Here is a 25,414-nt window from a genome sequence, read left to right on the forward strand (position 1 = left end):
CAGAAAAACAGTGATTCTATCTCTCATAATACTTTTACCTTACTGCTGATCATGTCCAAATAGCATTTTTTTTCCTTATCCATAAAATGGAAAACTGTGTTATTAATCAACTAGCTACTCATCCATTTTAAAAACTCCGCTTCTGTTTTTGTATCTTTTCGGCTTTCCAAGATTATTACTTTGGCATTTTCCTTCAGTATCCTTTCAGGTTCCCTGAAGTCTTCTATAACCTGAAATACTGCAGATACATCATTGTCAGTGGACATCTGGCTGCAAGAGTCATCTGTGTTTAGAGCTTTGTTCTTGGCCTTGATGTGGCTATATTCATCACCTAACCTTAATCTGACTAGTATTCTAGACATTCTTTTAATGGCTGAAGATCTGTGTGTGTATGTGATTTTCCTGCAAATGTAGCTTACTGGATCTCTGCAGATACCATTTTACCAGCTGGATACTGAGAGGGCTGTCCTGCTTTCGCTATTGTATGAAAAGTGCAGGCTATTCCTGATGTCACAAAGGTACCATTGGCAGTCCCAGATTTTTGTTTTTGTCAGCACAGCTATGAAAGTGCATGTCAGGTTTTTTGTAGAAAAGAATTATTTCAGGTTTTAGCTAATATCACAAAGTTATGTGTAAAACTTTTCAGGGAGATGATGTTACGTTCATATGCCTAGTTATGAGCTGTTCAGTGTTTTTCACTGACCAGATCTCCACAGACTCCTGCCTTCAACACGTCATGGGGGAAAGTGGAAAGGACCTTACAAGTAGAGTTTGTAAAAGGTCTTCAGTTTTAACTGTGTATACTGGGTCATGCTGGGAACTGGAAAGTCTTATTAGAGCTTGGGATAGCCTCAAGCTCTGTGTTTTTATTGAGGTAAATGGGAGAAAGAAATTTTCAAATCTTGCTTCTTACCTAGATTTCTCAAGACTAGATATTCTCCAGAGATGCTTTACTTCCTCATGCTAATTTTGGTTTTGGTATTTTGGTGGAGGAGGAATCCTAATGCAAATCCATCCATGTCTTTCAGAACCAGGAACTGACCAGGTATTCACACATCCTTCTCGTTCCTTGCCTATTCTCGTTCGTTGCATATTTCCTTACATAAGGCTCGTGAGGAGTCATGTACAGTCTCATCTTTTAACGTAGATGGTGTGGTTTAACTCTATCCCAGCTGAAACCAGGACAATAGAACAGAGCAAACTTGTCAAGAACCTCAACAGTCATGGGTCAGTTCAAGTCATGAATTTGGCCATGCCAGTGGTAGTTGACTTCTATTGAGCCTTGTCACTTGAACACATTACAATCAATACCTTAAACATATCTGTTAGTTTCAAGTGTCCTTAATGCCCTGAATGACCCTCAACTTCATTTCTTTGTGTGTGGTTTTTTTTTTTTTTTTTAGCTCAGTATTAAAGCTGATCTGTTTATGTATTTCAGTATTGTATATGGGTATACATACTTGTATGCAACCATATGTTTCGGTATTCAGAATTCTTGGATACTGACATGGTCATCATTCCTTGCTGTGATACCTAAACACACATGCAAGAATATGATGTAACTATCTCTACGTAGTACTGAAGAGCAATTTTACAAGTTTTACTTGAATTCACTTAATTTTAATTTGTTTGGCTTTTCTATTAACCTTCCATTGTTCAATTACTTCATGTAGCCTCCATGTCTTTCTAGCAGCAGGCATAGGAGAAAACCTGACGTGCCAGATTACTTGTTGCAGTGGGCTTCCTCATCCTCGGTTTTGCAAGTCCTTGCTGCAGTCAGAGTTTGACGTCCTGTGTCTTTTACTAAGCTGTCTACTGTTCCAAATACTCTGTCACCTTCTCTAGATCTATTGGTGAAACTAGATCTTTTTCCTTTCATTGTGCCAATTGTAAGATTTGGAATCAGCTTACTCAAGGCAGTTTATGAATAAAGTGTCAATATTAGAATCTTATTTCCCATAGACTTGTGTCCTGCTTGAATTCTCTTCACTGTCAGATCTATCTTATATTGTGTTGTGTGTTCCTTGCCTGGCAACAAATCCAATTCTGCAGCAAGCTTAAAAAAACAAAACACAACTCTATAATAGAGATCTAGAATAGAAATAAATAAATAAAATAAAAAACTACACTGCTTACTCTTGGTAGAGCCACAGCCTTAAAAAAATAATTTCTGCTTAGGTGTACTGCACAGATAACAGAATTAGCTACATATGGAGCTGAAGGTAATAGAGCCACATCTGTGTTACATCATGCTGTGGCTGGTAACTCTGAGAAGTGAATGAAAGTTGTAACAGATGCAGTTCCATGTTAACATAATGATTTTATTTGTGATGGTATCTCTAGTGAAGGCTGTGCATGTCTTGCACACATGGAGGCAACTATGTTCTGAACATGGTTCTACATATTATGGCTTTACTGCATGTGAACCTGAATATAGTGCAAACATAGTTCAGATTTTTTTCTAATTCAGCTCAGGTCTACCTGATTTAAATGGCAAAATAAAGTCAGGTTGTCCTGCGCATCAGGAGCTAACTGAAACCCTGTTACTGCTGATGTTCTAGCTGGTAAACCCATGAGGAATTAGAAGCTTGAGTAACAAAATAAATCAGTTTGGAATGTGTTTATCTGCTGCTTCAGTTGTCTGCTCTTGTGGCAAGGTAAAGCAGTAAAAAAGCCTTGAAAAGTATTTGACACATTTTCTGACATAATTTGTCTGTAAGCAGCACTTCTACAGCTCAATTTTGCCATTTTCCTCCTTTAATGAAGTTTCCTGCTGCAGTTTGCAATAGTCTTTCTCAAAGTACTAAAAGTAATGAGAGGTAGTACTTCCTCAGTAGTAGAGGTTTGACATTATCAGTCCTAACCGTAAGGTGTTAGTGATACCTTAGTGATAGAAGTTGACTTCCCTGTGTTTTCAGTTAGCTACTTGCATTTATAAGCCTTGTTTGTGAAGTTTGAGTCGGAATAGCAGTGTGCTGTATATACTTGTGTACAGCATTAAATTGAAAATATAGTTTAATCACCTCTGTTATGATCTAGCAGCAGCATTAGATTGGAAGGCCCCACATGGGTTCCAAAAAAACCAGCTATTTGAAGATACTTTGAGCATTTGAAAGGATTTTTTCATGCCTCTTGCTGACCATAGACCCATGAAACTGCACATCTTTATTGAAGAAGGGCATGGTCAGGTGTGCTTACTTAATTGTTTGTTATTAGAAGGATAAGTTTTATTTATTTGCAAGATGAAGTCAAATGTCTTTGGCATACAAAGTGATTCTAAACCAACCCTAGAATTGCATTGTATGAGTTAGTGAAGGTATTCTAAATTTTGCAAGCTAGTCCTCATAAAATATTTTTTTTGCTTACAGAAAAGTTAATCACTGGATTTTTGATGTACCTTACAGTGCATTTAAATGCTTGTCATCACTAACTAAGAGTACTATAAATTATATGTATTTCAAATGTTCAGGTATTTTTTTAATTATCTAAAACTTGAATCAATAGAATAAGTTAATTTAGGAAAATGAAATAGACCTGTCAGTGTAGTCACTGAATTTACTATTAATTTAATTAAAATTGAGGATATGTATCACTGATGTCAGACGGTCATTGTGGAGGAGGCAGATTCATTTAGTGTTTGAACGATGAAGTTCTGAATGTGTCATTCCTAAAACAAGATTTGCCTCACTAATGAATAAGGTTAATGGTAAGAACAGCTTAGATTTCTGTTTGTTTATTCTACCTTTCAAGTTACCTATCAGTCCTGAGTACTTGTCTCAAAAAGGTGAGGGTTTGCCCAGTCATCTTTATATCAACTGAGTCTTTTGAAAATTCTCTGGAACACATAAGGACAATTAAAAACACAGTCAGAGTATCTCAAACAACTTAAAGTTCATGTTTTTTTGATAGACATTCCATTTTCCTTTGAGCTTAATAGGCTGTCATGTAAATCTCTTTGTTTTGTTTTGGGTGGTATTTTTTTCTTTGTTCGGGGTTTTTTTGGGGAGTGGTTTTTTGTTTCTTAAGTGTACGTGGTTAACCATTAGGACTATGTAAAAAACAGTTGCATTTTTATTGAAAACAGATGTAGGAATTAGCAGATTCTTGTTTCTGAGTATTTGGTAACATGCAAAAATTAAACATGCAATTTTAAACACCTTTGCTGTATTTTAATTTAAAAAGACCCTGAGATGTCTTGCCTGATCACTTGCCTTTTTTCTTTTTTAAATGTAATATTTGAGTTAAACAATGATGTTTTATGAAAAATATATTGTTTTTTTAAAATTTTGTTGTCTCTAGACTTGACAAATTAGCTTGTATAACTTGTGTTTTATCACCACTCTGTTTCCACCCAGAAGCCTTGATGGTACAGTAGAATTCTATGACTCTCCTTGCATATTCCGTTGCTTTTGATCTCTCCATTGTTTGGTGCACGGTTGGCATGTCTTACTGTCCAGTGGTATTACCACAGTGACATTGCTCTTGAAAGATCTTGATCCAGAAGGAGGTTAGTTCACTCTGTTAAAAAGTGCTTTAGAGATTGCCAGCTCAAGGGCAAGGCAGATGTTCCTACAATGTCACTTAGTGCCAGAAAGAAAAGAGGACTGGTATCTAAGCCTGGGCTTGTGGGAACTGAACTTTCATGTTCACAGCTTAAATTTGGGAAGATGATCTGGTCTGTGTTTCTGCCAGTGGTTCAGGAAAGAAGATGCATTTATACGGCCTGCAGGATGCATGCTTTCACATTGCTTGCTCCACTATTTTCTGATGAATGTGGTTGGTTAAGACTGTTGTCCTTGTCTTTATCGAAGCTTCAAACTGCCTCAGATAAACTAAGTTACTAGTAACCTGTGTTCGTTCAGGTATACAGTCCATGTGTACATTACCCCCTTCATCTGGAGTACTTTAGAATCCTAGAATGGCATAGTTTGGATTGGAAGAGGCCTTGAAAGGCCATCTAGTCCAACCCCCCTGCAAGGAGCAGGGACACCTTCAACTAGATCAGGTTGCTCAGAGCCCCATCCAGCCTGACCTGGCATGTTTCCGGGAATGTTTCCAGGATGCACACCTCTCTGGGCAACCTGGTCAGTGCCTCACCAACCTCAGAGAGAAGGATTTCTTCCTTATGTCTAGTCTAAATGTACCCTCTTTTACCTTAAAATCATTAGCCCTTGTCCTGTCACAACAGGCCCTGCTAAAAAGTCTGTCCCCATCTTTCTTATAAGCCCCCTTTAAGGACTGGAAGGCTGCAAGGAGAACCTTCTCTTCTCCAGTCTGAACAACCCTGTCTCAGCCTTTCTTCAGGGGAGAGGTGTTCCATCCCTCGGGCTGTTTTTGTGGCCTCCTCTGGACCCGCTCCAACAGGTCCATGTCTTTCCTGTGCTGAGGGCTCCAGAGCTGGATGCAGGACTCCAAGTAGAGTCTCACCAGAATCCCCTCCCTCGACCTGCTGGCCACGCCGCTTTGGATGCAGCCCAGGGTGTGGTTGACCTTCTGGGCTGTGAGTGCACATTGCCGACTCATGTCCAGCTTTTCATCTATCAGTACCCCCAAGTCTTTCTGGGCAGGGCTGCTCTCAATCCCTTCATCCCTCGGCCTGTATTGATACCGGGGCTTGCTCCAACCTATGTACAGGGCCCTGCACTTGGCCTTGCTGAACCTCATGAGGTTCACATGGGCCCATTCCTTGAGCTTGTCCAGGTCCCTCTGGATGGTATCCCATCTCTCAGGTGTGTCAACCGCACCACTCAGCCTGGTGTCATCTGCAAACTTGCTGAGGGTGCGCTCTAGGTCATTGATGAAGATATTAGAGAGTACTGGTCCCAGTACAGATTCTTGAGGGACACTGCTTGTCCCGGATCTCCATCTGGACATTGAACCATTGGCCACTGCCCTCTGGGTGTGACTGTTCAAGCAATTCCTCATCCACATTTACAGATCTGACTTCCACTGAAGAACAACTGAAATGGCAGGGGATGGCAGGGATAGAGCTAGAGTGCCTCTTTGTGAAAAGAACTGGTCCTTACATGGCAGAAAACTACCTAAACCATTAGAGCAAGGCAAATGTAGTGTTTTGGGCAAGCTTACCCCCATAAAAATTATCTGTGCTTTCCTCATTTTCCCAGTGTATACTAGAATCATCTAATGAGTTAGAGCTGGACAAATGTAGTCGAAGTCTTATTTTCTGAGTGATACTTTCAAGCGGGCTTGGACAATATATAGTTGTTTTCATCTCTCACTTGTTAAAGGTGTTAGGTGCAGAAAGTTTGAAATAAAGAAAAAAAGTTAACATTTTGTTGCACATGCCCTTCCATTTTGACTTACTGAGTTGACATTAAAGAGCAGAGATAATCTTTTAGACAAATAATTTCCCATTAATCCTTGCTTCCTGAAACAATGTTGTATATGAGCTGTGGGGTGGCTGTGATTGCTTTGGCATTTTATCAGAGCTGTTTTGTGTTTTCTCCTAATCTTTTCCATTGTCTCTTGTACGTATTTGAAAACAATTTTGTTTTACCAACGTCAGTAACCTTATAGTCCTTGACCCAGATAATTTTCTCCTCTTGCATATTCAATACAGCCTTTGTCTTGGTGAAGTCACAAGTTAGTGTGAAAAGAAGCTAGTTTTCTTATGCAAAATGGAGAGTTATGTTTCACATGATTTTCAGTAACCATTAGAGAAAATGCTGTCAAAAGTGAAATTCAAGCTTAGGAACTGTGCAGATTTGGAGTCTGGGGTTTTCTGGTCATAGGGATGGTGGAATATGTTGTATATTTGAGAATATTACTGTAGAGTAGCTTCTCTCCTGAAAAGCAGTGGTAATACCTGGTTTGGCACTTCTTTAGGTTGGGTATTCTTATTTTGCATGTTCGGCTGGCTTCAAACAAGCACTTCTCTCTTTCAGTTCTATACACTCTTGGTTGCTGGACGCCATAGTCTTTTTCAAACCTTGTGCTGCAGTCCAGCATTTATTTGTCCAGCGTTTAATTATTTTATTAGTCATCTCACAGTAAGTCAGATGCATTAGATAATAGGAGTGGATTTCAGACTTTATTCCAGATGACCAATAGTCAGGGAAAAATACAGGCTGGTGAGAGTCATAGTCCTAATACTGCCCTCTGATATTTTGCTAGTGTCTTGTTCTTGAAATCTGTCCTTGAAAAGTGGTAGCTGCACCTCAGTTACTAGTTAATTGTTCTATATTTGACAGCTAATCTTTTCAATTACATTACCTGAGCAGGGAACTAGTTTCCTGTGATTATTTTATTGTTTGGATACTTTAGAGTTTAACAAACTAAAAATTCTGAAAATTCTCTTGTAATTGACATATAACACATTTTCCTTGTAGTCTCTGCTGTTCTGTACAGTTTATGTTCTTTTTTTGTAGTGTTTTGCTTTCTGAGAGATAATAGTGTGTCTCACCTAATATTTTCCTGTGAAACTTGTTAGGACTTAGTGTCTTTCAGATTCTTTTCTCCATCAAATGTGGTTAGATTGGCTAAGATGGGCAAAAGTTACTAATTCTAGCACTTAAAGATGAGTGTAGATAGCAGGATCACTCTAACCTCGTTTTCTCTGGGAAAAATGTGCAGAATAGTTGCCATGGTATTTACTTAACTGTTGATTTTCTAGATCCATGCTGGTTGAAAATGCACTGTCTTTGCCAGTGAATCTATATCAGTTATTGTCCAAAGGGGGCAGGGAAACTAAAAGATACAGTGTCTTGATGATATTAGATGTAAGGCTTTTCATGGTATTCCTCTTTGGGAAATGGTTGAATTGCCTTTATGCTCTAGTTCGGAATGGATTTGCTAGCCTGTATATAAGATTCTGTTAAGGGAGTTCATTCTGTATACTTCTCTGTGCAATTGCCCTTTTTATTGAAGAGTCATTGGCTTTCAGGTCCAGGGTGTTTTCTATTAATTATATAATTGAATCAAGTAGGAGGCTTACTACAAAGAGTATGTGTAGAATGAGGATATCATGTTGGACAGCTAAAATAGTTGACATTGTCCTTTATTAAATCTCTATCTAGATAAAATTGAGTATTAGCAATGTGTCCTTGGGGCAAAGAGTTCTAATAGCACTGCATTTGGAGGAGTGTTGCTGATGTGTCAAGGGAGGTGATCTGTCCCCTCTACTCGGCACTGGTGAGGCCACACCTGGAGTACTATGTCCAGTTCTGGGGTCCCCAGTATAAGAGAGAGATGGACATACTAGAGAAAGTCCAACAAAAGGCCACTAAAATGGTGAAGGGACTGGAGCATCTCTCCTGTAAGGAAAGCCTGAGTGAGCTAAGACTGTTCAGCATGGAGGAGGCATGGCTCAGGAGGATCTCGTCAATGATAAATACCTGAGGGTGACTGAGCAGTGACACAAGTTCCCCGGAGAGGTTTTGGAGTCTCCCACCTTGGAGATGCTCAAAACCCAGCTGGATGTGGTTCTAGGCAACCGGTTCTAGGTGGTCTTGCTTGAGCATGGGGATTTGACCAGATGATCTCTGGAGGTCTGACCCTTCCATCACCTCCAGAGATGGCCCTTCCAACCTCAACAGTTCTGTGATTCTGTGATTAGGTAGGAAAGTAGTAGGAAGAGGTGGCAGAGCCAGTCGATTTGACTGAGGGACCAAATATGCCATTTCTATTACAGCTCATAACTTCACAGTGATTTTTACTTTCTCAGCACCTCTGTCATGGCTCTAGTGATTCAGGCAGTCTTTAGCAGGTGTGTATGGAGTACAGTATTTGCCACTTTAACGGCATCCTTGTTTGCGTACAAGATCTCTCTTCTATACCAGATGTATTCAGGAAAGACATCTTGGTGGGATAGCCTTTTTTCCATGAGTATGCTCCATGTTCTACACTTTATTACAATACCACTGCATGCAGGACTAATTTGAACAATCCAGGAGAAGTTATTGTCCACAACTGGTGTTTTTCCAAGATTCACATCTTATTGTATACGTGCTTTAAGACCCAAGATCTTGCCAAACTGTGTGATGAAACAGCCTGAGTTTGTGTCCTGATGCTTCAAGAGCTATAATTGAGGTTTTGTATCAGTCTGGACTGGGCTGTTCTGTGTTCTGTTGTGTTCTCTTCTTTACCTCATCCTCAGGTGGTCATCTTTCCTACTGGTTCTGTAAAGTATAGTGCTATTGTTATTGGTTAATATCAAGGACTAAAACACATCTAATTGTTGAATACGGGAAGCGGTCTTACATTCCACATATCCTTACACAAGCATATCTGTTTAATGGCTATTCATCATGAAAAACTAGGACAAAAGACAGGACAAGTAATGAATTAAACACCCACATACATAGACTCTGAAGAATGGGAAATAATTAAGAAGATACGGAAGACCCAAACTATGAGAGTGTTGGTTGATGGACCATTGAAGGAGCAGCTCAAAGCCTTGAGGGAAACCAGATTATGTGCCTTATGGAAAAGAGCAAAATTATTATGGAATATTTGAGGGGGCTTGTGGGGTTGTGTAAAAGTTGTTATGGATCATCTAGGGGAAGAACCAAAGGCAGGAAAAGGGAGCATAAGAAATTACTGATAAATAGGCTTGTGCCCAGTGCCTTATCACTGCAGTAATAACTTAATAAGAAAATCTATCTTATTTAACACTATTCCTAATTATTTTCCTGGTTGAGGGTTCTCTCTCTTCTCTGTGTGTGTGGTGCTAGTGAACTTCAATCCAGAGCAGCTGGTGGGTGGTTTCAGAGGTCTGAGGGCCAGAACGCAGAGGTCTGGGGGCAGGATACTGGAGAGAGCAGAGGATTTGGGAGTCAGTGGCTGGAGGGGCTGACACCCAAGCCAACTTCCAGAGGTAGAGACAGGGCTTTGAGAGGGAGCCTATAGGGAGACCACATTTTGTGGCCAGCTACAAGAGGCTCATGTGCATGAGATCAGCCAGCACGTGTGAACAGATCAGACCATTTGTATGGCTTGTTTATGCATGTGCTGTTTGTGTGTGTGTGCTGCGTGTTTGGTGTTTGTGGTGGTCTTCTGGTGGCCGGCAGTGTCTGTACAGTGTCTGTGTATGAGGGCACATGGTCAGCCTTGCTTCTGGCTGGGGCTGGGTTCAGGGAGCGGCAGTGGTCTGCTGGTGGTGGGCTGGGAAAGAGAACACCCCTGGGCCTTGAAGCCCACCAGCTTTGTCTTCATTTTAGCAGCTTGCTATGAGCACTTCTGCTTTTACTGAAAAGCACCAAGCCACAGGGCTTAATAGGAGGTCAAATGGAGGTCCTACTGCCATAGTTAAGTTCTAGGGCAACAATATTATGTTTTATAATTAAGTAGGTCTTTTTTGAAGCCTTGGTTTTCTGCTTCATGAACTCAAGCCCTGAGGGAAGCGTTCTTATGTCAGAGTGTGGTTTTTATTCAGAAGTAAAATATATGTGGTAGTTGCAAACTTAAATAATGGACATTTAAAAAAAGGGAATAAAGAAGTTGCATGTTCACAGAATCACTAAGGTTGGAAGGGACCTTCAAGATCATCAAGTCCAACCATTAATCCAGCGCCACCATGTCCCCTAAACCATATCCTGAAGTGCCACATCCACATGTTTTTTGAACACTTCCAGAGATGGCGACTCCACCACCTCCCTGGGCAGCCTGTTCCATTGCTTGACCACCCTCTCAGTGAAGAAATTTTTCCTAATATCCAATCTAAACCTCCCCTGGCGCAACTTGAGGCCTTTTCCTCTTGTCCTATCACTAGTTACTTGAGAGAAGAGGCCAACACTCACCTCACCACAACCCCCTTTCAGGTAGGTGTAGAGAGCGATAAGGTCTCCCCTCAGCCTCCTCTTCTCCAGACTAAACAACCCCAGTTCCCTCAGCCACTCCCCATAAGACTTGTGCTCCAGGCCCCTCACCAGCTTCATTGCCCTTCTCTGGACACGCTCCAGCACCTCAGCATCCTTCTTGTAGTGAGGGGCCCAAAACTGAACACAGTATTCAAGGTGCGGCCTCACCAGTGCTGAGTACAGGGGCACAATCACTTCCCTACTCCTGCTGGCCACACTATTCCTGATACAGGCCAGGACGCTGTTGGCCTTCTTGGCCACCTGAGCACACTGCCGGCTCATGTTCAGCCGGCTGTCAACCAGCACCCCCAGGTCCCTTTCCCCCAGGCTGCTCTCCAGCCACTCCTCCCCAAGCCTGTAGCGTTGCATGGGGTTGTTGTGGCCAAAGTGCAGGACCCTGCACTTGGCCTTATTAAACCTCATACAGTTGGCCTCTGCCCATCGATCCAGCCTGTCCAGATCCCTCTGCAGAGCCCTCCTACCCTCCAGCAGATCAACACTCCCACCCAACTTGGTGTCATCTGCAAACTTACTGAGGGAGCACTCGATTCCCTCATCCAGGTCATCAATAAAGATATTGAACAAGACCGGTCCCAGAACCGAGCCCTGGGGAACACTGCTTGTGACCGGCCGCCAGCCGGATTTAATGCCGTTCACCACAACTCTCTGGGCTCGGCCATCCAGCTAGTTCCTCACCCAGCGAAGAGTAAACCTGTCTAAGCCACGAGCCGCCAGTTTCTCCAGGAGAATGCTGTGGCAGACGCTGTCAAAGGCTTTACTAAAGTCCTGGTAGACAACATCCACAGCCTTTCCCTCATCCACTAGGCGGGTCACCTGGTCATAGAAGGAGATCAGGTTGGTCAAGCAGGACCTGCCTTTCATGAACCCATGCTGGCTGGGCCTGATCCCTTGGTTGTCCTTCACATGCCCTGTGAGCACCCTCAAGACAAACTGTTCCATAATCTTCCCCGGTACAGAGGTCAGGCTGACAGGCCTGTAGTTCCCAGGATCCTCCTTCCAGCCCTTCTTGTAGATGGGTGTCACATGGCAAGCCTCCATTCTTCTGGGACCTCCCCTGTTAACCAGGACTGCTGATAAATGATTGTTGGAGTTGCTAGTGGTTTTCTTTAATGTGAATGTCCTTTTCTGGTTTGGAAAGAAAATATTTAAACATTAACTCTTCCTCATATTTGGGAAATGTCGTTGCTGTTGCTGGCAATTGAGAGTTGAGGTTAAGTAAAATATTTGAAAATGAATATTTGAAAAGTGGGTTCAGATTAATGCTGTTTTCTAGCAGCATGAAATGTAAGCACCTGTCATGTTTTTAGCTCTATTCTCTAAAAGTAAGAATGTAATCACTGGTACTTGAACATATGGGAAGCTAGGGCTTAAAACTCACAGGTTGGCAAGATTTGATTTTGCTTCTTAAAAAAATAAAAATCAATATTGTAAAATATGCATAACTAAGCAAAAGTATTCCAAATACCTTTTTACTCTTAGAAGATGGATATTTTCTAAGTTGTAGCAAAAAGCACTACCACATGTTGAGAGAATAAAACACCAACATTCAAATACCTTCGTTTGAGGTTTGAAAGTAAGAGGTTGGCATCACACAAACTGTTGTAACAACGTCTTAAGTATGGAATTCTTAAGGATTACTTGTAGTTGTATAGTAACTTTCTCAAGGAAGAAAAGTCAGTATATGAAGATTTGACAAGCTCATTAAACAGAGAAAATGCTTTGCAATAGGATACTTTTTCCTTAGATATGAATGTCTTTAAACCCTAGTATTGAAAGACTGAATAGGAATATAGCCTTGGGCCGTGCCGACTGTGGTAAATAATCCTAGTCCCTAACAAGTGTTTTTAAGAATTTTGTTAATTATTTTTCTCCATGAGCGATCAAAGAGTAAAATTATTTAATTTCTTAAAAAAAAAAAAAAAAAAAAATCACTTCATTCTTATAACTCCTGAAAGAGGATTTAACGATCTTGTTAGAATTTGTGTCTAATTGCTAACCACTAGTAATTTTGAAAATTTCACTACATTGCAGACAAAGATGTGGACTTTTGAGGATGCTTAGAAAATGGAAGTTCTTGTACAGAAAACAGGAATGCTAGTAATTGTTCTGAAATATTTGGTACTGGTGGTCTGTATTATGTATCGTGTGTTTGGTTTTAAACAGACATTATTCTTTTTGACCATCTTTGATACTTCGGCTGCTGAGATTAGAAGATTGGTGGAACTTGTCTCGTTTCCTGTCGTTTTTCACAGAATGGCTGAGGTTGGAAGGGATCTCCACAGGTCATCTGGTCTAACCCCTAGTCAAGCAGGGTCACCTAGAGCTGGTTTCCCAGGACTGTCCTGGCAGGTTTTGAGTGTCCCCAGTGGTGGAGACTCTACAACCTCTCGGGGCAACCTGTGCCAGCCACCCTCACAAGGAAGAGGTGTTTCCTGATGTACAGAAGCTCCTGTGTTTCAGTTTATGCCCATTGCTTCTGGTCCTGTCATTAGGCACCTCTGAAAAGAGCCCGGCTCTGTCCTCTTTGCACCCTCCTTTCAGGTATTTGTATGCATTGGTGAGATCCCCCTGAGCCTTGTCTTCTCCAGGCTGAACAGTGCCAGCTGCCTCAGCCTTTCCTCACAGGAGAGATGCTCCAGTCCCTTAATCATCTTAGTGGCCCTAAGTGCTGGTCTCTCTCCACTATGTCCCTCTCTCTCTTGTAATAGGGAGCCCATAACTGGACTGAGTAATTGATTCCCAGTAGTAAAATCCTGTTAAAATTAAATACCTTCTCTGAAGTTCTGTAATAAAACTGATTTATAATAACTGATTTTTATACAGTGGCAGATGTATTTATTTCCTGTAGCACCTTCTGAATGGCAGAGGGCTTTAGTAACAAGGTTTGTCAAGATTAATAACTACACAACAGCCTTTTAACTCAAGACTTTTATGATGGTCTACATTATTGAACAATGTAGACGAAGCCCCGTAATAGTAATGATGACTATGGAAAGTGAGATTTTAATCGAATGGATTGGATGGGTATATAGATGCTTGTTTCTTCTCTTTTTGACTGCATATTGTCCTCAGCATTGGAGAAGGTTTGCTAGCGTGGCTATGGTTCTTAAAGAAGTTTTGGAACATAGAGTTAGTGCTAGACTGATGAAGTTTGTGATGGGGAAAAAATCTACCATGGTTTCTGACAGTGACTTTGAGGGTGCTTAGTGAAGCAATAATGAATCTTTCATGCTTTGTAGCTGTTTGCTTCTTGTGTGGTATTGGCTAGCAACTTCTACCAAATTATGCAGAGTTGTTGGTTTTCTTAATTCCCTTCTCAGGAGTGAAGGGAAGAGGGGGGAAAAACTTCAAAATCATAACGTTAAAACCTTGGGGGAATCACTGCCATCTGAGTGACCTTCTCCCCCTCTGATAACGCTCTGTTGCTGCAAGTTAATTAAAACAGCAATGTATACTTGAACTGAAGAACGTATTCCAGGTTATCCTGGAGTACTGGAATCAATATTTAGTCTGTGAACCTGGGAGAAAGACAGCAAACTCCAGAAACTTCTGTTCATAAATCATGACAGAAAAAGAAACAAAAGATTTGCATGCAGCCAAAGAACAGTAAGCAGTATTGAAGACATGAAGAAATATATGCATGTATCAGAAGTTGGTAGTGAAGTAAAGTAAATTACTCCATTTTCCAGGCTTGATGTAAAGACAAGTGTTCCAGTACACTATTTACTTAGCTTTAAAATTACTAGATATCTGGAACTAGATGCATAGAAGGCTGAGGACTAAATTAAAAATTGAAAAATCTGTCAGTAAAGGGCAAGTCAGTGGTGAAATGGTTGATAAAATCACTAAAGAAGCTTCACAGTTATGGGAAGCAGTGTTATTTAACAGAAGATTTGCGTTTTGCTGACAAGGTAGCTTTCTAAGTGGCTACTTCAATTTACATATAATTAAAGCCTGAAAGACTCTATACGCTATTGTAAGAAAGATGATCTGATTTAAGTGAAAAGTATCTAATGAGCATCTTGGTAAGTGTCAACTTCAGCTTTATGTTAGAATGCAAAAAAAAAAAAGACTTAATTTACATACTTTCACCCTAATATGCAAGTGAAATGAGTATATGCACAAGTAATAATAATGCAAAAACCAGCAACAGTTCACTTACCAATTAAACAAGGTTTAATTATTGAAAAATTTTGCTTTAAAGACTAACTATTAATCTTCAACCCAGATGTTATTTATACGTCAATGCAAATATGAAAGGTAGACATTTCCAAATGGAAAAAAGAAATAAATTACTTTCAGAAGCAAATGCCTCAGGAAAACATTAATTATTATTCTGAATGCATTTGACAAATGCTGAGCTGAAATTAGTGGAGTTCGGTTTCTTCAAAGTTCTTGAAGTATTAGGTAAATATCTAGGACATACTAGCAAGGAAGTTCTTCACAACTGTTAATTTGTTTCTTCTGCTATAGATCTGTCCTTTGGCATCTTGAATTAATGGACTAAATATAAATACATGTTACATTATATATATAAAAATATTAGATATTATATCACACTATATAATTTATAATAGATATTTTATAATAAGACTTCTATTCATACATAGCTTTTAAGCTGTTAGATATAACATTTAAGCAACATTGATAATAACTGTTGTGCTGTCCCATCAGATTCCAAACAAAAGAAAATTGCACTGCTAAGACTACAACTTGAATTTCTTTGTTTAATTAAATCGTGAGTTATCCGTTGCCTTTGATTTGCTTTCGTTAAAACATAAAAGGCCACTTTGCATTCTCTGTGATTTTCTTTGGGCTGGTTTGTGTTACTGTGAAGGGGTGTGTATCTGTGTGAGAGCTAGTGAGCAGTGGGGAGTTTTAATTAAAAAAACAAAACAACCAAAACCCCACAAACCCAACTTCAGCCTTGAATTGACACCTATATCAACCACTAGAGATTCATGAGGGAATTTTTTTCCTGTCCTTTGAAAATGTCACTGGGCTGTTACATTTGTACTAAGAGCCCAGTAATGTCAATCTGTATTATTTATTTATTTTTTTCCCCCATACATTTGGTGGTGTTATATGAAAATAATCTAAATGCTTCAAGCCGTAAGTTATATTGGCCCATTGCAAAAAACGTTTGGTAATGTCGAAAACTTTCTTGCTTAAATAGTTTTGTTAGTTTTGAAAAACGTTATTGCTGTTCATATAGATTGTGTGCAAACACTTCACATGGAATAAGTGTAATATTAATTGTTTGTTTTGTTTTTTATGGAGCTTATTTCAGTGTAAGTGCTGCTGCAGTAACTTTTAATAGCTGAAAAAGCCTTGGCAAAAATTATGTATTAATTTTGTACAACACTTGAGATTTGTAACATGCTGTAAAAGGTTAAACCCCAACTTTTTTTTCAAAAGAAAATTGATCAGCACTAAAATGTCAGCTGTCTAGGTACAGCAGCATACTAGCATGCAAACACCGTTCTCTTATTTCAGGTTCCCCAGCTGCATAGCATTTGCATTGTGACATTTTGTTACAACATTAGCAAGATAGCTGATGTTTCAAAATCAATCCGGTTTTGTTGGTCTGAGGCAGCCTGCAACTTTGTTGGATGTTGAAGGCATTTCTCTGAAATGTAATTAAAACGAATTCTTGGGCTCTGGCAATATCTGCATCTCATGACTTCGTAGTGGTGGGTGCAAAATCATACAGTTTTGAAGACCATGCAAGGTTATAATTCTGAAATATCTTTTTAAAAAAAAGGCAAAAGAAAGCAGTATTAAGACTTTTTTCAGATGTAAAAAACTTTTCTAGATGTTGTAGTTTAAATTTAATTTAAGGCAAGTATTTTGGTGCCTGATGCATTAAAATGCAAGATAGAAAAATAGGCTGCCTATCTGGAGAGTTAATATCCTTTAAAACTACTTTTTAGGGAATTGCTAGCTAAATTCAGGTTTTGTTGAAAACAAATTTGTTTTAAAGTTTAGAATTCCTATTCATCAACAGTGCTTCTAATCTGAGAGAAATGTATTAAGAAGCCTTTTGTGACTATTACTTCCCCCACTTAGGCTGTATTCTGGAATAAAAGGTATGTCGACACTAGTGTTTGTCTCTGAAGACAATCAGATTGCGGTGGGGAAAAAAATTTTACTTGAGCTATTAATGTTTGAAATAAGTTGTTAGTATATAGTAGAGTCTCCCTTTTCAAATAAAAGCCTACTCTTGATTATATGCATTGAGAAACACTTGTAGCTGGACTCAGTATAAGGGGAACTGAGACTTAAAGGCCTGTTATTTACTGTAATTATGCTGGGTATGCGCATGGTTCCTGTTGATCCTAAATACTGTAAGTATGTAGAGAGTACTTTCATCTGTATTTTGTATCTATAATAATATAGCGAATGTTATGACACAGTCCTTCAGTAAGTAGAGCTAAAATGTTTCTACAGCATTATTTTTAACCTGTTCTGTATCTTCAAATGGGGGTGAGGGGAGGAAAGCCTCCCAAATGCTGTTGTAGCATCTCCTGGAGATTTTTTTTTTCTTCCTTTTGATCAAGCAGAGACTACAGAAGGATAGCTAATCTAGTTAGACTGAGGATAAGGAGGAAAATCCTGCATTAAGGTAAAAACCTGTCACAGAAAACATCTTAATGTCCTCTCTTATTTTTCAGATGTCCTCGGTGAGGGGGGAAGGCTGGGATCTGGCTTTCTAAGTCTCAGATATGTCGTGGCTACTGTGCTGTCAATACAAAAATGTGTATGTCTGGTTTTGGTTACATAAAAGCTGATACTGTGTAAGCGTGGCTACGTCTGGAAAACAACTTAAAACATTGCTGGCCCAACATGTCTTTGAATAAAGCTTGTCTAATATTAAGGAGTTAGTTGGAACAAGTGTCGTGCGTAGCAATATTAAATAGGTATCTCTAAATGTAGTCTTTTTAAAAATTCAAGAGGAAGGTGTGATAGGTAAAGTAGTGTTGAATTACCAGACTAAAATGTAATTTTGTTTCATTCCACAAAAGGTAATTTCTAATTGCATATGGTTACTTTGGATGTGTTACTGCTGCAGGTACTACTACAACACTATATTTTACTCATGTATTTGTAAGATACTCTTGCACCTCACTACTGTGCAGGCTCCCACTCAGCTGTGTGGTGCATTTAATGGCAACAAATAGACCATAGTCAGAGGTGTAAGAAGGAAGACTTTATGTTCTAACAGATGTATAGCATGACTTTTAATCATTATCTAAGAATTGGATGAAGAGCAATGGAGTTAATATTGCCTCTGTTTTCTGCCAAAGTTTGTTTGTTAGACAAATAGATTTTAAATTCCTGAAAATGGGCGTGTTATTTAGTCTTTGATGGAGACGGATTGTTCATATCAGGACCTTTAACAGCAGGTTTGAAGAATTTCAGGAAAAGCTGTGGTTTGTGTGTGTACCACAGGTGAAAGAAGTTTCCCCTTCCTCTGTCTTACTGGTCACCAGGTCAGACCAAGCTTTAGCTCAAATCTAAGCTAAGTTTGTTTCTGACTGATCACAGAAGCACTCCTGCAAAAAGTCACTGTTTTATTAAAACTTCCAGCAGGATGCAATTAGCACCTTTCACTGTTAAAATTAGGGTAATTTTAACGTGACCTTACAGAAACGTGGTGGCATAATGTCACCTTGAGAAGGCTCCTGTAAAGTCTACATCCATAATACATTGTCTCTCTTACTTTTGTCTAGTTCATGTATTCATTTTCTACTCACTTGTTAACACCGATTAAGCCATGGTATAATTGCTGTTGTCTACACAAAGTTGTCAAGTTTATTTTAGTATCAAAGATTCTACTTCGTTTATTTTGTTTCACAGATCTCCTGGGGAAAATCCTGTAGAGGTGTGAGGTACTGGTATGTTTAAGCCTGCTGGATAATAGTGGTTTTCTTTGGTGGTGTTTTTTTTTGTTGTTGGTTGTTTGCTTCCCAAAATGTCCTTTACAGGCCATTTAGAAATAGCCCGCAAGTTCAATATCTTTTCCCCTGTCTGCTCCAGCCTCAGTCAAAAAATCTCTCTTGTATAACTTTGGCAACAAGTTTGTAATACTGCAGTTCATGCTAATCAAAACCAGTTCTAGCAAACAATCTAAACTTTCATGCCTTTGCTTTCCTTTCAGACAACACACCAGGCCATTGTAACCCTTTGGGCTAATAACTAATGCTTTTCTGAACCATCACGTATGTATTGTGTCCCTTTCAGAGCACGCAGGAAAGATTTACCTAACTAAATGTTTCAAGGCAACAGTGAATAGGAAACTTTTTAAAAGGTTTTTAAGATGAGCTAACAAAAAGCAAAGGTCGCAATTAAGAAATTTGAACAAGAAGGGCACATTCTGTGAAGTGGCATAAAGCTAATGAAATAGAAAACTTAAGTTCTGGTTTATTCCTTAGGCAGCAATGAGAGACTGAATTAGATTCTCTTTTTAAACTTGTAAAGTCCTAACCGTAATAATTTAATGTCTGACCTAAGGTGTAGGGTTTTTTGTTTCATTGTTTGTTTTTTTTTTTTAAATCCATACAGCATTATTAAGGAAGCATTTAGTGATGAGTTCACTCTATGTCGAATTGTTGATGTTACACAGATAATGTTTTTTTCCTTTCTTTCATAAAAATATTGCATTAAAGCAATAAAGAACCATCTGAAGCTTTCACTTGGAAGGCTGAAATTGAAGTCCTGATGTCCAAACTTATTTTGATTTTCTTTATGCTCTCTCTTATTTTAACAACTGGGAAACAGAAATGCAGGAAGGGGTTGCCTGTAGCGCTAAAGGCATTAAAGTGCATCATAGGAATAAATAGTTGTCAGTGGACTAAACAGTACAGAATACAGTAAAAGAATACACTAATCCATGGTTTGTTCCTTTGCTTTCTAAATGGAAATTTCCTTTCTGTACTTCACCTTTTAGTTACCTCATCCTTCATTTTTCTGTTCATCAACACATATAATGGGAAGACGCAACAGCCTTCTCAATGTAAATTTAATCCTCATAAAAATGTTGTCTGTAACCTGTGAAATAAGACATGGAGGGTTTTGTTTCCCTTCTAATACTCTTATTTCTAATTTCTGTGTTCGTATTACTTTCTAAAATTTGCTTGCTAGTTAGCTAATTGAAATTTAACAAAAGTCTAACAACTTTAGTTATTCTACACTGTATCAAAATCAGTGTTAAAGAAATGTGCTGTAGATGTTTTTCACTAATTCATTAGTCACATTTAGTTGAAGAGTTAGAACATGGAATATAGGAGTGTTATTTCTAAATTATTAACATCAGCATACAATACATTTGTCGTAGAGGTTTTTACTTTGATTAATCTACTGGTTTTGTTGCTACTGCTACAGAGATGGAAAGATTTGGAACTGAACAATGACATTTTAGAAGGTAAACACTTGCCATACTCGTCTGCTTTTCTGTTTCCATCTGTGAGCTTTGTTGTCACAGTGTCCTATTATTTCTTGCTAGTGTTAATGGTATAATTACTTCAAGTCTACTTCACTTTTTTTTTTCTTTTTAAAATTTCTGTGGCTGAAGGACAAGTCTCACAAACCTTTGTTGACTGATTTTTACCAAGGCTTAGAAACTGTTATACTAATGGTATAAAACATTTGTGAATAGTATTAAAGACTGTATTAATTACTTTGTCAATGTTGTCCCCAGTAGCATTTAAAACTAGTGTTGGTACCAGTTTTTTTAATTAGAGCAATTAAAAATAAAATGGGAAAGCTGCTAACCTGGATGTGATCTCTCCAACTTAAAAGTTGAAGCCCAGTAATGGAGCAGTGAAGTGTTAAAATGGTTGTACAGGAAAATTGTAAGGAGATGTGCAATGGCAGGAAAAAAATAGCTAATGTGTAATACTGCATATTGTGAGCACAAAGTCTTCTTGCATTTTCCTTTGATCTTTTTGGGAGAGTATCAAAAATGTGCTCTAAATTAGTGTATTACATTTGATAATTAAAGAGAGTATAATTTGTTAGTAACATTTCAAAGGGATATGGTGACTATACTTGTTTGGAGGTCGCTTCTTCAGGTCAGGTCTCTAGGTTACTGGGGAAACAGTTACGAGTGCATGTTCAAGTTCAATTTTTTTCTGTCTAGATGGAATCAACTTTCTGTTTTCATTTACAAAGGATTTTGACCTTTTGTATCTTAGTTTCTAGCTAAACACATGTAGTCTCTTATTTATTTTTGTTTGGAATATAATTTTTCGTTTTTAAAAAAATTTGCCTCTGTTAATAGGGAAGACTTGCTGTTGAGTGTAAAAGGGGGAGATATAAAACCACCTTCAGTAGATTTTGTACAAACCAGTAGGAGATCTTTCTAGATTCCTCTAGGATAGGCAGCTAAGCTTTCAAATTACTGTGAAATCTATGCTTAAGCTGAAGTTTATCAGCTTCTTATTGGTTTGAAATGATTTTATGTATGTATGTGCTGGATTGACCCTGACTGGCAGGAAGGCCCCCCCCCGCCCGGCCCCTTCCCTGAGGGATGGGTGAGAGATTCAGGAAGGGCAAAAATGAGAAAACTCATGGACAGAGGTAAACACAGCTTATTAAGCAAAGATGGAGAGGAAGGAAAAAACCACAAGTGATGTTCACCACCGGCAAACTGATTGATCAATCCTTGCTTTAGCTTTATTTCATCTTTGCATTTGGATTAGAGCTGTTCCTTCACACCGTTTGTGTGTGTCCTTCGCACCATGAATGCCAGCACAGATAATTCTAGGATATTAAAAAAAAAAAAAGTTGAGCTTGACAAATGGTGTAGAGGCAAATCACAAGCCTGTGGATATGCATGTGAACAGCATGCCTTCAGACACTACTTGTTGTTCTAAGAGTACTTAACAGTTGATAAGGAAATACTCTTGGTAATAATTTACATTTTAGGTTCTGTAATGCACCCTCCTAAAGGAACATTTTTTTTTTAACCCTTGAATTGTAGAAAGAGCCTGGAGTAGTTCCTGCCTCAGATAAAAGTAACCTTTGTCACAAAACCCTTCATGCTGTGCTTTCCTCCTAAGCCTTCCATGTATTTTTTTTCAATGACATCCAACTTAGTGTGATTTAAAAAAAAAATGTATTCATCAAATGGTCTGACAGCGTATTAAAATTTTCTTGTGTGCTACAGCTAATTAAAACAGCTCATTTAGAAAGTAAACTCTTTGTGAAAATAAAAATTCTCTTACCTTTTTTGTGCAGAAAAACACCTAGAGAGCAAATAACTCTCACATGATAACCTCAAAATCAAGAAATTCATGTACTCCTAAAAAATTGATACAAGTTAATTGAGCCATGATAATCTTGTTCTTAATTGCCGTGTATAAAAATGTCATTGCCTTCCTGATAGCATGTGGAGCTGCTACTTAACTTCAGGCTTTGTGTCAAGTTAACTTTTTTTAAAACATTTATAGCAAATCTTCAATAACTCGCCATTTCATGTGCTGGTCTCATGTTTGGATGGCGGGAAGAAAAACAGACTAATTCTTAGACATCAACCTATAAGTTGTCATCCTTTTACCTTCATTATTACTTGAAGTACCACTGCCAAATCTTAAATAGTTCTAACGTTCATGTAGTTTTTCAATCACATGCTTTCTATGTTCTCAAATTGTTACCCTCTTCATGCCATATGAAAATGTCCTGTTTATTTGGCACAAATGCAGTATAGTGGACACTGGAGATGTGATTGTTGCGTAGAGCTCAATAGAAAAGGACTCAGCTTCTTGCTCTTCTAAAAGATTGCATAAAAATATTACTGAATTTTGTCAAAACTTTAGAAAGCTTGCTTTTGGAAATTCTGATTACTTCAAATATATGAAGATTCTGGTTTGTTTTTTTCCCTCCAATGCTTATGCTTTGTTTTGTTTTTGTTGGCAATCTGAATTACAGCAAAGACAGCTGGTGACTCTGGTACTAAAGCTAGTATGAAGTTGGACTGACACTGTCATCTCGGCTTTCAGTTTATTCATTCCTTTTCCTCATATTGTTAAGTATTCTTCTTCCTTTCTGAATTTTAAATGTTGTGTAATATTGATAACATGGTGCTTATTTTGCCTTAATGATCTACATCACTCATCCCAGCTTTCACCATCTCAGCTCAACTCTGAGGTGTCTGCATCTTCTGTCTGCCACTCACTCTGCCCGCTCCTCTCATCATCCAGGCCTTGGGATTGGAAATACCTTAACTCTTCAGTGTTTTATGTTCTCTGTAAATTAAACTGCTTCAGCATGATTAGAGTTTGGAGCTATGTTCCTTACCTGTCAACATTTTGATGTCTTTTGTGTACCTAAAGTATTGACTAGAATGTTTTTGCTTTTTTTCCTGGTAAGATGATCTTTGTGTTGAGTACCATATAGAGATGAAGGCAAGGTTGTGCTTGCAAGAATTTGTCTAAATTTCATTTCACAGTGATTGGGAAAAATCTGCAGAAACTCAGTTTGGATTCTGTAATTGGGATTATCTTTTTCTTTCAGAAAAATACTGCTGAAGAAGAGCATAAATTTCGTAGCTTTCTGAAAACATTAGCATTAATTTATCATCACTTTTGTAAAAGCTCATTTTATTTACAGTGTCGCTCAGTTAGAAAAAATACAGTTGTGAGGAAAGACTTTACACATTAATATTTTGCCTTTTATTTTTATAATCCAGGTAAGTTAAAGGAAAACTTACTCTTTCAATTAAAATTGCTCAAATATTTTGATGGGCTCTTCTCAACTGTGTTGAGGTCTCCTCAACTGTGTTTAAGGAGAACTATCCTTAGTTTTAGATAGAACAGTGTCATGAGGATCCCACATCTTCCTGAAAATAAACATTTGAACTAACCTAACAAAGTGTTTGTTGTAAGGGTTGAAAGGTGTATGATCTCATTTTCACAAGAGCATATTCTGTAGAGAACTTTATCTTGTCCTTCCAGGCAACATAATGGAGGAAAATGGGGATTCATTTTGCTCATAAAATTTGCAGATTCCATAATTGTTGGTAGAACACAAGACAGTAAGAAAAAAGATTAAGAAACATTGGCCATGTCGTTTCTACTGTGTCTTCAAGGGATTATGTTTTTTCCCCTTTAATGATGGTTCCCGAAACAGCCAGCATAGGCCACTTCTTCCATATTCTTTCAATGTGACATCAAGAAAACACTTGGTTAACACCAAGGTTACTAGTTCTTTGTTCTACCTCAATTCCTACAAGTCTCCCAGATTAGTTTTAAAACAGCATTTCTGTTCATTGATAATGTTTACATAACAGTATGGTTTAATGTATGTATAACTTTGACAGTAATGTCAATACTTTTGCACATTCTGGATTTTACTGTTTTTTGCTTCTTATACCACTGTCCACTTTGACTTTCTTAAACATTGTCTTGTTATAAATGCGTTGCTTATAATGAGGAAAAAAGTAGGTTTTTTTCTGGTTAAATCTTATATTTAAGTACTGCATAAAGAAAAATACTGTATGATTGTCTTGTAAAAATATACATATGTATGTGAATGGGCACACAAATACTGTTTTCTGTATCAGTTATGTCACTAATAGAAATACCGGGTATTTCAGGTAATTCAGGTTCTGTTCTGATTTTAGCCAAGTGGTATAATTTGGCTGGTATTTTGAGGGCTTCCGAGTTCTTTTCAGAAATAATTTCTGGTTTTCTGATTGTGTTTAAGACAAAATTAGAGAGTTACTTTAGTAGAGGACATGAATATAGAACAATATGTGTATTGGCCTTTAATACTCAGCGGTAAGAAAATTAGTTTTTTATTGAAAGAAACTTCTGAATAAATACAGAGCTTAATCAACTTTTAGTATACCATATGCATCTCGGTTTAGCTCCCTGAAATAAAGGAATGTGGATAATGCTTTAATTGCCAAGATACTGGCCTTCTTTTAAAGAAAGATGGATTGCTGAGACTGCGGGCCTTACCTTTGCCGCAGCAGTCTGATCAGATGAGTACACTTGGGTTACCCCAGCCTGAGAAGAGCTGCGCTTTGAAGCGGTGGTTGCTGCAGGCCAGAACTGGTTTAACAGCCAAAATGGCCCCTTCCTCCTTCCCCGCTGTCCTTGTGCTCAGTGTTTTCAACTTTCACTTGACAGACTAGCTGTTTTGAACCTCCTCTCGCTTAGCTGGTGGTTGGTATCGCTAGCTTGAGGCATCAGTTTAAAATTTGGCCCCAGTCTGACTCCTGCCTGGCAGCAAAGGTTATGAAATGGGTGCGATGAACAGGCGATCTTTCAGGAAAGTATTGAACTCCTCCATATCCACACGGGCTACCTATGAGCCGATGGGGTTTGGCGTGGAGTTTCTTACAGTTACAAATAAGCCCCTGTACCCAAACACTGAGCGCAGCTTCTTCGGGGATATATTTATTTGTGTATTTATAAATAGAAGTTGCAGCCTGCTAGTTAGTCCTACTTCAGTGGTTGCCTTTACTTGTGTGTTGGAGCCAGCAAGGTGAAGTTACATCCTTGGTTCTAAAAGGTTTTTGTGCTGTTTTTATTAAGAATAAGATTTTTAGAGTATGTATAACTGTATGC

General features: G+C 38.5%; 1 protein-coding gene across 1 annotated transcript in view; it reads left to right on the plus strand.

The window, feature by feature from the left end:
* The window catches only part of PRIM2 (DNA primase subunit 2), a gene marked incomplete at its 5' end in the record, with an annotated part of 129,761 nt that overhangs the window by 46,276 nt on the left and 58,071 nt on the right, over window positions 1-25,414 (plus strand). The window lies entirely within an intron of this gene.

This window comes from Phaethon aethereus (assembly GCF_964289735.1).
Source record: "Phaethon aethereus genome assembly, chromosome: 3".
In the NCBI taxonomy this organism is placed as follows: domain Eukaryota; kingdom Metazoa; phylum Chordata; class Aves; order Phaethontiformes; family Phaethontidae; genus Phaethon; species Phaethon aethereus.